Source organism: Eumetopias jubatus, unplaced genomic scaffold, assembly GCF_037043125.1.
Source record: "Eumetopias jubatus isolate StellerSeaLion01/CBP00866 unplaced genomic scaffold, mEumJub1_p1.0 scaffold_1, whole genome shotgun sequence".
In the NCBI taxonomy this organism is placed as follows: Eukaryota; Metazoa; Chordata; class Mammalia; order Carnivora; family Otariidae; genus Eumetopias; species Eumetopias jubatus.
In genome coordinates this window covers 153,325,803-153,334,346 of record NW_028274807.1, presented here as the reverse complement: position 1 = coordinate 153,334,346, position 8,544 = coordinate 153,325,803, and the positions used below count along the sequence as shown (strand labels likewise).

The following is an 8,544-nucleotide window of genomic DNA, read 5'->3' as shown; positions in this document are numbered from 1 at the left end:
TGTTTCACAACCACCATTATTTCATGATGTAACCAGAGAGAGTTACCTGTTGAATACTGAGGACACTACATATTAGCATAGTGTAACATTTGACACATTATTCAAATATGATATAAAATTGGTAAGGATCCAGAATTTTGTTAATAAAAAGTAAGCATCATTAGAGTACCATAGATGAAACCCTAAAAAGGTTTTAGAAAAGATGTTTACCAGGATGTACTAGAGTAGAACCATATTCACAGGACATATACTCTGGCGATAGACTAGACATTAATTATTTAATTAAAAAATGAGCCAGCAGAGAATATCAATTTCTTTTAAAATTTAGTAGAAATATTACAAAATCCCATACAAGAAAGCTAAAAAAACTAAGGAGCATTAAATATTTCCCCTCCAGGAACATTTCATATTTTATCATGTATTAGCCTTACATTTCAATGTAACGTTAGGTCAAGTATTAGGCTGGACCAAATGAAGTATTTTTTAGGTCAGAAATGGTTGAGTATTGGTAATTTTATTTGGCTCGACCTAACATGACTAGCATGACTATTTCCATCTTGCTGAAGGAGAAATGGAATTTCTTACTGAGACAATGAGTTTTTGGTGAGACAGGGCAGGGAGGTACCTACCCCTTCTGATTCTCAGTACAGTGATGTGTCTGTTTTTCCTCTCTCCAGCTCCAGTTCCAGTGGCTGTCACAGAACAGAAACTTGATAAATTCATGTGGGGGTTTTGAAAAATGGTCACAAATTTGTTGATACTCTTCCCATCAAGAGGTGGAGTCCATGTCCTTACCCCTTGAATCTGGATAGTCTTGTGATTATTTTGACCAATAGTTTTTTTTTTAAGATTTTATTTATTTATTTGACAGAGAGAGACACAGCGAGAGAGGGAACAGAAGCAAGGGGAGTGGGAGAGGGAGAAGCAGGCTTCCTGCGGAGCAGGAAGCCTGATGCGGGCCTTGATCCCAGAACCCTGGGATCATGACCTGAGCCGAAGGCAGACGCTTAATGACTGAGCCACCCAGGTGCCCCTATTTTGACCAATAGTACGATGGAAGTGACACCATGTGAGCCCCAAGGCTAGGTCATAAAAGGCCATGCAGGGTCATGCGCTCTTTTCTCGGGACGGTAGAGGCCGTGTAGTGTCGCCGTTACTCTGAGGAGAGAATAGTCGGTAGAGGGGTGCAAAAATGCAGAGCAATAAAACCTTTAACTTGGAGAAGCAAAACCATACTCCAAGGAAGCATCATCAGCATCACCACCAGCAGCACCACCAGAAGCAACAGCAGCAGCCACCACCGCCACCAATACCTGCAAATGGGCAACAAGCCAGCAGCCAAAATAAAGGCTTGACTATTGACCTGAAGAATTTTAGGAAACCAGGAGAGAAGACCTTCACCCAACGTAGCCGGCTCTTTGTGGGCAATCTTCGTCCTAACATCACTGAGGAGGAGATGAGGAAACTATTTGAGAAATATGGGAAGGCAGGCGAAGTCTTCATTCATAAGGATAAGGGCTTTGGCTTTATCCGCTTGGAAACACGAACCCTAGCAGAGATTGCCAAAGTAGAACTGGACAACATGCCACTCCGTGGAAAGCAGCTGTGTGTGCGCTTTGCCTGCCATAGTGCATCCCTTACAGTCTGAAACCTTCCTCAATATGTTTCCAATGAACTGCTGGAGGAAGCCTTTTCGGTGTTTGGCCAGGTAGAAAGGGCTGTAGTCATCGTGGATGATCGAGGAAGGCCCTCAGGAAAAGGCATTGTTGAATTCTCAGGGAAGCCAGCTGCTCGGAAAGCTCTGGACAGGTGCAGTGAAGGCTCCTTCCTGCTAACCACATTTCCTCGGCCTGTGACTGTGTAGCCCATGGACCAGTTGGATGATGAAGAGGGACTTCCAGAGAAGCTGGTTATAAAGAACCAGCAATTTCACAAGGAGTGAGAGCAGCCACCCAGATTTGCACAGCCTGGCTCCTTTGAGTATGAGTATGCCATGCGCTGGAAGGCACTCACTGAGATGGAGAAGCAGCAGCAGGACCAAGTGGACCGCAACACCAAGGAAGCTCGTGAGAAGCTGGAGATGGAGATGGAGGCCGCTCGCCATGAGCACCAGGTCATGCTAATGAGACAGGATTTGATGAGGCATCAAGAAGAACTTCGGAGGATGGAAGAGCTGCACAACCAAGAAGTGCAAAAACGAAAGCAACTGGAGCTCAGGCAGCAGGAGGAATGCAGGCGCCGTGAGGAAGAGATGCGGCGGCAACAGGAGGAAATGATGCGGCGACAGCAGGAAGGATTCAAGGGAACATTCCCTGATGCGAGAGAACAGGAGATATGGATGGGCCAGATGGCTATGGGAGGTGCTATGGGCATCAACAACAGAGGCGCCATGCCCCCTGCTCCGGTGCCAGCAGGTACCCCAGCTCCTCCAGGACTTGCCACTATGATGCCAGATGGAACCCTGGGATTGACCCCACCAACAACTGAACGCTTTGGCCAAGCGTTGCTACAATGGAAGGAATTGGGGCAATTGGTGGAACCCCTCCTGCATTCAACCATGCAGCTCCTGGAGCTGAATTTGCTCCAAACAAACGTCGCCGATACTAATAAAAATTTCAATGTCTAGTTTCCCAAAAACCCTTAAAAGAAGGACCCTTTTTGGACTAGCCAGAATTCTGCCCTGGAAAAGTGTTAGGGAGTCCTCCCAATAGTCCTCCCAATAGTTAGGTCTTCCTTGCCTGTACTACTCTGAGGGAGTTTGCTGGAGGCTGAGGGCAAGGGAGGGGCGATATTTAACAAATCAGTTCTGTGTGGTATATCGTTTAACTGATTTTGTATGGTGCATTCCTGAAGTCTCATGTGATTGTTGAGGGCCTATGGGGGGGGGGAACCATGGCAAAATGGATCCAGTTAGAGCCCCCATTAATCTTGATCATTCCATTCTTTGTCCATCCTGTTCTATTTGGTTTCTCCTTATACCCTCCAAACCCCAGAGACGCTGCCACATACACCACAAAAACAAGCATCCCCCAATGACCTTAGCCCCATTGTTCCATTCACTCGCAGGTTTGAATTCAGGCAAATATCCACAGAGGTCACAGACAACATACATACGGTTCTGTTATATCCCATATATTACCCCTTCATGTCCTAAGGAAGACATTTTCTCTTAGAGATTTTCATTTTAGTGTATCTTTAAAAAAATATCTTGTGTTAAGTTGCCTCCCATCTTTTTTCTTGGGTTAGGACAACCCAGGAACTGCCCTTTTGTGTCTGTGATGTTGCTGTTCACAGCTTTTCTTGATAGGCCTTGTACAATCTTGGGAACAGGGTTGCTGTGTGCTGAAGGTCGGACAGTAGCTCTTAGCCTTGCCTATCGTAAGTAGTTATGCTGTGCATTTTTTTTTATTGGTGTACCATGTTTGATTTGTCCCTGATATCTTTGGAGTTTTTCTGAGAAATGGAGCAGTAATACAGCATAAACTTATTAAAATATGTTTTAAGCCTTTAAAAAAAAAAAGGCCATGCAGATTTTGCTTGGTTCTCTTGTAATGTTCATTCTTGTGACTCTCCCCTGTGCAGCACAGTTACCATGCTGTGAGAAGCCCAAGACATATGGAGAGGACACTTGTAGGTGCTTCCACGTGTGGTTGCACACGTAGAGTCCAGACTTTGATCCATTCTGGTCTGGGCACCAGACATGTAAGTGAAGAAGCTTCCAGATGTGTTGGTCCTCAGCCATTTAAATCTGAGACTGTGGACACTGTGGAGCAGAGACAAGCCATCCCTGCTGTGTTTTGCTCAAACTCCTGACTTATAACATTCATGAGCATAATAAAATGCCCATTATTTAAGTCACTAAATTTGCAGGAGTTTGTTATTTAGCACTAGGTAAATGGAACAATGTGGAAGGAGTGTGTACTTCTTGTCCAGAAAGTCAGGCTTCATTCTGATTACAAAACTGACACGGGAGCCCCTAAGTCGTCTGAGTTCCAACCTGATGCTCCCTTGCCCACTGAAGCTCTTGCTTGTTATTGGCTGTGCAGGAGCATAAGCCATGAGTATTGAGGTGACACTGCCCTTTATTGGCTTGATGATCTGAGAACCCTGAAGAGGGTTTCTGCCTACTGTGGGAATCTCAGTCTGTAGACACTTGGGTTGTCAAAAACATCCCTTGAAGAAAGTGCCCTTGATTGGGTTCTGAATGCTGCTAGAATGCCAAAGATGCCTCATGTGTGCATATCATTTAATTTTAAAATAACTTTACAACATATTTTTAAAGGAGCAATACATATTCATTATAGCAGGAATTGAAAATACAGACAAGCCAATAGAAGAAGTCAAGACATCTATAGTCCTAGACATCCAGAGACAATTGCTGTTAACACCTCCCAAACATCCTTTACTGGGCACAAATCACATGACCCAGGTATATAATATAATATAATATAATATAATATAATATAATATAATATAATATAATATAAATGTATTTAATTATAATAAAACTCAGAGAGAGACACAATGAGAGAGGAAACACAAGCAGGGGGAGTGGGAGAGGGAGAAGCAGGCTTCCTGCGGAGCAGGGAGCCTGATGCGGGGCTCGATCCCAGGACCCTGGGATCACAACCTGAGCCGAAGGCAGACGCTTAATGACTGAGCCACCCAGGTGCCCCAAGATTAGATGCTTTCAAAAGGAAGTCAGCATTTTCTTTCTCAGTTGTTGTACAGGGTGGCAAGAAATATCTGCTCCTCTAAGAAAGAGATATTTAAAGATGCTGTGGGAAGTAGGTTAGGCCAAACATGGAAGGTTTTCCTTCCTTCACTGTTGTATTTGTAAATATGCCCCCTATGGTTTTTGCAATTGGGAAATGTCAGCGTAAATGTGAAATAAAAATGGACTGGGCAGTTAGTTGGTTAGGTTTTCTAAAACGGAGCAAATGGAGATTGTAAATGGTATGTACATGGATGAAGCCCTCCTCCTCCTCTGGCTTCCTCTTTTTCTTCTTTTCCTCCTCCTCCCCCTTCCTCCCTCTCCTCCTCCTCCTTCTCTTTTTCCTCTTCTTTGTCTCTAAGCGAAAGGTCCAAACGGACTCCCTTGCTTTTTTTAACTGCAGATCAGTGAACTTTTCTCTTCTTTTCTTAACATGCCTTGTTGGAGTCACCTGCAAACTTTTTGCAGGACAGTAGCAATGTTGCTCAGAGGAAGCACTTGGAATTTGGGATTTCTCTATGGGGAGAGAAAAGAAGAGTGAGTGGAGCTGTCTCCTGGTATGGTTTGGACTTCCTCTGCTACCTTTCCAGCTCCTCGGTATTCCACAGCTTGAGGCATTAATCTGGGACTAGTTGAGTGGATGGTTTTTGATAAGAGGTTAAGTGTGGGGGCAGATGGAGGTTAGGGGCAAGTTGGGTTTTGCCATCCATCTGATTGAGTAGGTTCCAGTTCTATCATTTTCTTGTGTTGAGACCTGGAGTATAAGGGAAGCTTTTTGAACCTGATTTTCCTATTTTGTATGATGCAGACTGTATAGGGTTGTCTTTGTGAGGGGTGTAGAAGGTAAACACAAAGTGATTGGCACATAATAAACACTCACAAATGTTGGTTTCCAACTCTGCCCAAGAAGGCCATTTTGAATGTCCTAGTGTAATGAACTGGAGAAAATGAAATTCACTGGAATTCTCCTGAGAAAATGAAAGGTATCTTTGAGGGAAAGCATTTTTACAAGAGTTTAGGGTAGCACTAGTTATCCCCTCCTCCCTTGCCCCAAGGGGCCAGGGTATGTTCTAAATCCATTTCATGTGGTTAATGGAAGACGTTGTTTCATTGGTTGTCCCAGAGGTGTTTGAGGGTGAAACCAGGAGATTCCAGGAATATGTGAGCTCTGGGAGGCAATGCATACCCATGTGTACCCTGAGTTTTCAGGAAGCCTCCCATATCATAAAGTACTTGATTTGAATGATGGCTTTCCTTTAGAAACTGGTAAAGTAACTGAGAGTGGTATGGATTTCAAGAGAGCCAGGGATTCAGAGGCAATAGAAACAGGAGAAGATGAACTTTTGAACTTGCAGCTGTTTTGGGGAGGGATATTTATTCATTGGGCAATGGAACTGGGAGTCAAAACAAGTTCAGCTGAGTGTTCCAGTGGCAGACTGACCTCTGGGTTAGCTTTCCCTTTAAGGTTGTGCATCGTTTGTGATTGGTTCTATTTACAATCTCTTTTCGATATTGGAACAAGATTGATTTAACCAAATCACTGGGAAATCCAATCTTTAGGTTTGACTCTTCTGCCCCTCAAATGGGTTAAAGAGTACTTTGGCTTGCTAACATTTTTATTACCTTATAAAATATTTAGTGGCTTTCCCCACAAATCCTGGTTCTTTGCTCAGAAATAACATAGCTGATAGCAGGGATAGGTCAAAGCTGGATGAAATCTAAAATTAATGCAAGAAATGTGCTTGTTTGCCTAGAATATAATTTCTTTCCATTCTGACCCAATTTTTCTCCAGATCTTGGACTTGTGCTTATCTGCAGGTCTTCATTATTATGCATTTTACAGTCTGCAATCTTTTCTGTTCAAGGACACAGGCTATAAGTCAAGAGCTAGAGCTGGATTCTAAAACTTGGGCATAGACCATCCAGGATCAGAGCTAGAGAGCAGATTTCAGGTGGAGCAACTAGTAGGGGAAGTATTCTAATAATTATAAATGGATGGTCAAATGTGCTGTTTCCTCTTGGATCTCACTGTGTGTGTGTGTATATAACAAATTACAACTGTTCTTTTTCTTTTTTTAAAGATTTTATTTATTTATTTGAGAGAGAGAGAATGAGAGATAGAGAGCACAAGAGGGAAGAGGGTCAGAGGGAGAAACAGACTCCCTGCTCAGCAGGGAGCCCGATGCGGGACTCGATCCCGGGACTCCAGGATCATGACCTGAGCTGAAGGCAGTTGCTTAACCAACTGAGCCACCCAGGTGCCCTACAACTGTTCTTGATATTCACAACTTTATAGTAATTATTGGAAAGAAGGAGAATTAGCTTTGTGCCAGGCCCTGCATTAGATGAGTAAACATAGACTATGCATGAAATAAATCCAAGGGCTCCTTAAAGGAGTGTAGGAAAAGTTTTAATTATACACAAAAATAAAACACATGTTTTTGGAGTTATAGCTGATAATAAGGATATAACTAATAGTGGACACAGGACAATAAACTTATGGCTTACAATTTCAGGAAAACCTGCTAGAAGTTTAGATTAGAACTCCTTTCAGTAAGATGTTACAAGTTCTACAAATGCTACTGAATGTTGAAGCTATCAGCCAGCGGAGATTACTTGAGGAAAAGGAAATGAATACTTTTGAATAACCATCAAGTTTCAGATACTTAAATGTATATTCTCTCCTTGAATAGTTATAATAATGTGATGTAAGTATTATTATTTTTACAGATAAGGACATTGAGGGTAGGAGAGATTAAGGATTTGTCTAATCTCATATAGCAAATGAATGCAAATGGGTCTAGAATTCAAACCATGTCTCTTTAGCCTCCAAATGTATTCACTTACCATCAGTCAGGTCTCTGTAGGGTTAATGCACTTGATTCAGAAGATGTTTTGCTTCAAAGCCAAATGCAGGGTTATTTGAATATAGAACAGTAATCCACAAAATCAAGAAATGAGGAGTTTTCAACATTATATTTATTGACAGTTGGCAAATGGCCATCTCTCACGGTTTCTCTAGCATCTTAGACAAGAAAAGATTCACAAGTGTAGTGAAAAGAGTGGGACTTGTCAAGTTGTTTTCAGATAGAATATTGAGGATAAAGATGATGAATTGAAGATACTAAAAGGACTGGCTGACTTCTTAGAGGGGGTTTGTAGAGTCAGAACTGTAGTGGGCAATCCTAGAAACCAAGCTTGTCAGTGTCTCAGATTTGATGAGGCTCAGGGAAATGACTCAGGTTTTGGTTATACTATTTATTAATTTACAAAGTAAGATTTCATTTCCTGTGAAGATATAATGGTGCCTGTCACCCAAGGACATTTTTCTTGGCACTAAGGTAATATATAGACTTTGTAATTGGAAGGTTTATTAGTGAGTAGACACAGAAGGAATGAAATTGAATGACCATGGAGGGGTATTTTCTCTAGGCCACAGATGAGATTATGCTATGTTTAATGACTAGAACATTCTCATCTGCTAGATTCTTGTTCATTAGTGCCACTTTTCCTAGACTCCATACAGATCTTATTCCTTTTTTTAGATTCACTAATTCAGTTGTTAAACAAGAGTTAAAAAATATGTACTATAAAAATATGTAATATAAAAATATGTCACCTTAATTGGATCCCCACAAAACCCTTCACTTTACTGCTCTGAGTGTGGAAAACCCAAGACCGATCTTTTCCATCAGGGTAAGTCTTAGATGTCACACTTACTCCAAGGTTTGAAGTTAACTTCCTGTAATGACGCTGTATACCAGCTAGAGGCACAGAAAACCCTTCTCAATGGAGCTGACTTAGTCTGACCTGACATTCAGCAATGAAAT

The 8,544-nt window shown here is 42.1% G+C and overlaps 1 pseudogene; it reads left to right on the top strand.

Moving 5' to 3' along the window:
• The first annotated feature begins 1,177 nt into the window (after positions 1 to 1,177).
• On the top strand, positions 1,178 to 2,706 carry LOC114212280 (non-POU domain-containing octamer-binding protein pseudogene; annotated as a pseudogene).
• The last annotated feature ends 5,838 nt before the right edge of the window (positions 2,707 to 8,544 follow it).